Below are 6483 nucleotides of genomic sequence, written 5' to 3'. Positions count from 1 at the left end.
GCGCCCTGATTAGCCAATGGGAAGGGTAGCGGAGGTACGGCTAATTACCTTGTTCCTCTTTTATTAGATAGGATGGTTTTAGTGAGGAAGGGAGAGGGAGAGAGGGATAGAAACATCACTGATGAGAGAGAATCATCTATCAGCTGCCTCCTGCATGCCCCTTACTGGGTGGGGATCAAGCCTGCACTCAGGCATGTGCCTGGGTTTTGAATCGTGACCTCCGATTCATAGATTGCCACTCAATCACTGAGCAGCACCGACTGGGCTGGAAATGACATTTTAAGTAGAAGTGGGAATTAGCCAGGTGAGGATGAGAAGGAAATGTGTTCCAAGGATTTGTGGTGCCTTGGAGTTCAAGAGGAGCTCAACATTTTAGGAGTCCTGTGTAGCTGGAATCTGGAGTGTGGGGCCACATCTTATCAACCAAATTATTGCATTTTGTCTTGTGTGTAGTGGAGAACCACCGAAGGGTTTTAAGCAGGGTACTGACAACTAGATACGAATTTTGAAGGGTCACTGTTTGCTCTGTAGAGCATAGATTCACTGGCAGCAGAACTGCTGCAAGAAGGCCAGTTAGGAGGCTTTTGCAGCAATTCACAGAAAGGATAATGGTGGTCTTGACTAGGGCAATAGCTGTAGGATAAAGAAAAGTGGACAGATTTTAGAATTGGGGTAGATTGATGATTGAATGACAGGGTAGTGAGAGAGGAGTTAAAGCTGATTCCCAGGTTTCTGGTTTAGAAGTCTTATGTTTTAATGGTGATGAAAAAGGAAATACTGGGAGCAGAGCACACTTGGAGGGGAACTAAGAAACCATCAGTACTCTGGGAAAGAGAGTTTGTGAAAGAATTGTGATAGGACAGATTTACACTTTGGGGGTAGCCGAATATGGCAAGCATGGAAGGCATCTGTGTTGGACTGTCCTTGGTCCTTAGTCATTAGAGGCAGGTATACTGAAAGTTCCAGGGATATCTTTCAAAGTACATTTCAAATGTCATTTCCTCTACAAAGACTTTCTACTACAAGTCCATCCCCTAAGTAAATGAACCTCTTAATTTCCTTAGTACTCTATTCCTCAATTTTAGCACTTAATAACAGTCTGCCCTTTAAAATTTGTATCTGTGGTTTCTCTCCTCTTCTATATTGGGAGTTACCTGAGGGCAAGAATAGATTCCTACCTACCTTTGTATTTCCTAGAATGCTTAACATATTTCTCATGTATAGCAGGTGCTCAGTACATATTTGTTAAATTGCATGTGGTTCTGAGTTTATCCCCTCAAGCATACTAATGTCTGGAGTTAGGTGGGTTGAGGTCTTCACTAGTCTAAAGGCATTCAAATTGTCATGCTCACTGTATTTTATTTTAGCAAACAGGGAAGCAAATGATGTATATTTTAGCAATGATTCATTTAAAATGGCTAGGTTTTTCTTTTAAAGTATAATGCTTCAAAGGACAAGCAGATGCCAAGATGGGATCAAGCATGCAAGAAATTTATTAGAACTGCTTGTGAGAGAAAATGAGGATGGAGGTCAGGAGAGTTGTCAGACTCTGATGCAAGTCTGACTATAAGTGAAGGAGAGAGGTGAGGAAGGAAGGAACTTTGGGTGAAAGTGCCTAACACTGCTGTGCAGTTCTAAGAAAAGTTCACCAAGCCTCAGGAAGTCCTTGAGTGAAAGTTGCCTATCACAGGAATTCCTCAACTCCCAGATTAGGCTTGTCTTAGTATGTATGCCTGCTGTGCTCAGTCATTGACTGGGAGCAGCTAGTGAGAAGCATGACCCAAACACAGTGATGGATTTCAGAGTGCACCAGCTGGGGCCCTCAGTCAATTATGTTCCCTGTAGTCAGAGATCTGAGAGGCTCATTCTCATAGCCAGCCAGGGTCATTTCTGGCTATAAATTGCCTGATTCAGGATAATTGAAATTGTCCATTCAAAGTGGGTAATTTGTTCCCCCCCAAATCCTTTATGCTTAAAAAAAACCCCAAACATATGTTAGAGTAAGTTCTAATGGTCAAAAGTTAATTATTGATACTAATAGTACACAATCTGGTTATCAAAGTTTGCATTTCATATTGAAATTTATTTATAATTAAACCTTTGTACAAAACCGCAAACAAAGCAATAAAGATAAAATAAAACAATGCAAATGATACCCATGTTATTCCTATATGAACTAGTTTATCAGGAATACTTTAGGCACTTCAGCTGTATCTGGAGTAGTCCAACCATCCAGCCATAAAGATGACTGCTTGTTGACTTTCTGTTTCAGGTTGGGCTACCTCAGAGCAAGCGAAACAAATCAGTAAAAGAAATCTTCATAAAGCCAAATTCTGGTAACCTTCCATTGTATATACATTGGAGAAAATAAGTAATTTAAAGTTTTTTTGGTATATGGCCCCTGAGTTACTCAGATATTATTTTTAAAGATTTTTAAACTATAAGAGGAAGATGATTTTGGAAGAGTTTTGTTAATGCTACTTTCCTGGTAATTTTGACTGGTTTTGTTTTAGTCACTAAATTTGTTAAGCACTTATTACATAGTAAGCATTATGGCTATACAGTTTAAAAAATATAATTGCTATTTTTATGAAACTTATATCTGCTGATAAAAAATATTGTAATCTGCTCATGTGTATTAAAGCATCCAAATTGCAAATGGGATCAGTTCTCGTATACTTTGATTCAGTGTTATAAATAATAAAACAAGTTGAGATTTTTTAAAAGTTATTTTTAATTAACAGACTTTTTGTAATAAGCTAACTTAAATTCCAGTTACTCTTTTATCATTGCTAAAACAAAGTTTTTCCTTTCTATATAGACAAGTCCCATTTTCTATTTTACTTATAATCTAAACCATTTGCACATTAATTGATTTCTGTGTATGGACAATAATTTGTAATGCATTGCACTTACTGATAAACACGTGTAAAAACTTGGATAGGATTCTGATTTTTGTACATATATTGAATAGCTTTTTCTTTTAATTTTTTTGTGCTAAAAATATACAGTATATTTTACATAAAATTAGCCATTTTAGCCATTTTAAGTATTAATTCAGTGCCAGTAACTACATTCACAGTGTTGTGCAACCATTACCCCAAACAGAAACTCTGTACATATTAAGCAATAACTCTCCACTTCCCCCTCCTCCAGCCCCTGCCAACCTCTAATCTATTTTCTGTCTCTATGAATTTGCCTATTCTATATATTTCATATAAGTGGAATCATACAATGTTTGTCCTTTTGAATCTGACTTATTTCACTTAGCATAATGTCTTCAAGGTTCATTCACGTTGTGACGTATTAGAATTCCATCCTTTTTTAAGTCTAAATAATATTTCATTGTACATATATACCACATTTGTTTATCCATCTATCTGTTGAGTTGTTTCTATCTTTTGGCTATTGAGAATAAAGCTACAATGAATATTGGTATATAAGGATCTGTTGAAGTCTCTGTTTTCAGTTATTTTGGGTATATAGCTAAAAGTAGAATTGCTGGGTCATTTGGTAATGCTATGTTTAGCTTTTAGAGGAACTGCCATACTGTTTTCCATGGCGGCCGCACCATTCTAAATTCCTACCAGCAATGCACAAAGGTTTCAGTTTCTCTAAATCCTCACCTACACTTACTTGTTTTTGTTTTTTTTAAATTGTCATCCTAATTTGTGTGAAATGATGTTTCTTTGTGCTTTTGGTTTGTGTTTGTTTTTTCCCAATAATTACTCATGTGCTTCTTTTCCATTTTATATCTTCTCTGGAGAAATGTCTATTCATGTTTATTTCCCATTTTTAAATTAGCTTTTTTGTATTTTTGTTGTTGAATTTTAGGAGATCATTATAGTATATTCTTGATATTAAACCCTTATTGGATATATGATTTTATAAATATACTCTCCCGTTCAAAACCAACTAAAAATTTGTCTTTTAGTATATTGATAATGTCCTGTGCGCAAAAGCTTTTAATTTTCATAAAGTTCAATTTAACTGTTTTCTTTCATCGCTTATACTTTTGGTGTCATACTAAGAATCCATTGCCAAATCCAAGACCATGATGATTTACCCATAGGTTTTCTTCTAAGAAGTTCATGGTTTTAGCTTTTATATTTAGGTTATTAGTCCATTTTAGGTTAAATTTTGTATTTGGTGTGAGTTATGTGTCCAATTTCTCTCTCTCTCTCTCTCTCTCTCTCTCTCTCTCTCTCTCTCTCTCTTTTGCATGTGGAAATTCAGTTATCCCAGCACCATTTGTTGAAGGGATTAATCTTTATCCATTGGATAGACTTGGCACTTTTGTAAAAAATCAGTTTATCATAGCTACATAGATTTATTTCTGGACTCTTAATTCTGTTCTATTTGTCTATATGTCTATGTTTATGACAGTTCCACACTGATTACTGTAGCATTGTATATTAAGTTTTGAAATTAGGAAGTATCTTCTTTATTATTGTTTTGGCTATTTAGGGCCCCTTGCAATTCCATATAAACTTGAGGACTGGCATTTTCATTTCTGCAGAAAAAAGGGTTATAACAATTTTGATAGGAATCGCATTGGATCTGTAGATTGTTTTGGTAGTATTGACAATATAGTCTTCCTAGCCATGAATACAGGAAGTCTTTCCATTTATTTAGGTCTTCTTTTAGTTTTTTGTTGTTGTTTTAGCAATGCAGTTTTCAGGCTAAAAGTCAGCTCCTTCATTAAATTTATTCCTAGGTATTTATTTTTTCCCCCTGAACATTCTTTATTATAACTGCGTTATAGCATAGTAAAAGCTAGGAAAATTCCAGGACAGGCGGAATAGGGCCCTAGGTATATTATGCTTTTAGATGTTATACTTCTTTTAGTTACTAATGGAATTACATTCGTAATTTTCAGATTGTACATTGCAGGTGTGTAGAAACACAACTGTTTTTTATGTATTGGTTTTGTCCTGCAATTTTGCTGAATTACTTTACTAGCTGTGGTAACTTTCCTGTAGATTCTTTGGTGTTTATTTTTCTATATACAGGATTACGTCAACTGCAAATAGCAAACATAGTTGATGTTTCCCCTTTATATTGTAGATGCCTTTTTTTTGTAAGATTATGAGGAATTATCAGTTTTAAAAAAAGGAATGAAACCTGATATATGCTGCAACATGGATGAACCTTGGAAACATTTTGCTAAGAGAATGAAGCCAGACAAAGGACAGATGTTGTATGCTTCCACTTACTTGAAGTACCCAGAGTAGTCAAATTCATAGAGACAGAAAGTAGAACAGTAGTTACCACGGACTGGGGAAAGGTGGTAATGTGAAGTTATTGCTTAATGGGTACAGAATTTCAGTCTGGGATGATGAAAATGTTCTGGAGATGTATAGTGGTGATGTTGCACAACACTGTGAATGTACTTAATGCCACTAAGTTGTAGACTTAACTTGGTTAAATGGTACATTTTGTATATTTTACTATAATTTTTAAAAAGAAGCATGTTTATTGGATTCACCCAGGCATATTGAATCAGAATCTCTAGGGCTCAGAAGGCAAAAAAAAAAAAAAAAAAAAAAAAGCTTTTCAGGTCATTGTTATGCATATTTTAGGCAAAGAGCCACTTATATATGGGATTGTATAATGCAAAGTAGGATAAATTGGGTTTTGTTGGCATATCTTTAAAGATAAATTTATCAGATTGATGAATCCAAGAACATATAATCTTCATATTTTTTATCTTCAGCTGTTACAGTTTGTACCTCGCTGTATGTGGTAATGTGAATAGTGACTACACATAATTATTTAGCATTCTACCATTTAAAGTCCTTTCAGGTATATGATTTCATTTGATCTTCACACTAGCCTCTGGAGATGGTTATATTGCTATTTTCAATGAGAAACATGAGATTTAGGAGATTTAATGACCTGCCTAAGATCATACAGGTAAAGTCAGACCTCCAAGACAGGTCTTCTGCCTACAACTCCTATTTACTCCGTCAGCAGACTCCAAGAAGATAGCAGGCCTTTTTAAAGTTAGTATCAGGATCTGTGGATTTGTTTTGTGAGCTGAAAAATGTGAAGTAATGAATCATAAGACTTAATAATTTTTTTTTGCTGACAAGACTTTATCATTTGACAGCTCTGCTGTTCTTGCCATGTTAGCAATACTTAATGTTTAAAAAATTAAGATGTACTGATTCTATATAAGGAAATATTTTATGAAATATAAGCATGTGATACTTAAGAAATACTAATTAATGCCAGTTATCAGGAAAGGTGAAGCAAATCCATTATTCTGTGGCATTGTTTTCTTGCATTTAAATGATCTCTATTCCTAACCATTTGTGCAAGGTTCGCTTTTCATAGATGTGACTATTATTTTAGAGCTTCCCTTTGAAGACTGCATCTATCACAGCAGAGCCCAGGAGTCAGTAGACACCTTTCTTTCCCAGGGACATCCAGCCATGTTCTAGAATAGCGGGAAATGGGGCAGAGTCACTTCTAACATTC

At 35.3% G+C, this 6483-nt stretch overlaps 1 long non-coding RNA gene across 1 annotated transcript in view; it reads left to right on the top strand.

Moving 5' to 3' along the window:
- The window catches only part of LOC107181852, a 20450-nt gene that overhangs the window by 4312 nt on the left and 9655 nt on the right, over window positions 1–6483 (top strand). The window contains exon 2 of the long non-coding RNA XR_001512569.1: window positions 4089–4094. This is a non-coding gene — a long non-coding RNA (uncharacterized LOC107181852). The remainder of the gene's footprint in view (window positions 1–4088; window positions 4095–6483) is intronic.

The sequence above is a fragment of the Myotis davidii genome, unplaced genomic scaffold, assembly GCF_000327345.1.
Source record: "Myotis davidii unplaced genomic scaffold, ASM32734v1 scaffold151, whole genome shotgun sequence".
Classification (NCBI taxonomy): domain Eukaryota; kingdom Metazoa; phylum Chordata; class Mammalia; order Chiroptera; family Vespertilionidae; genus Myotis; species Myotis davidii.
Note: the sequence above shows the minus strand (reverse complement) of the source record. Positions and strands in the feature narration are given on the sequence as shown.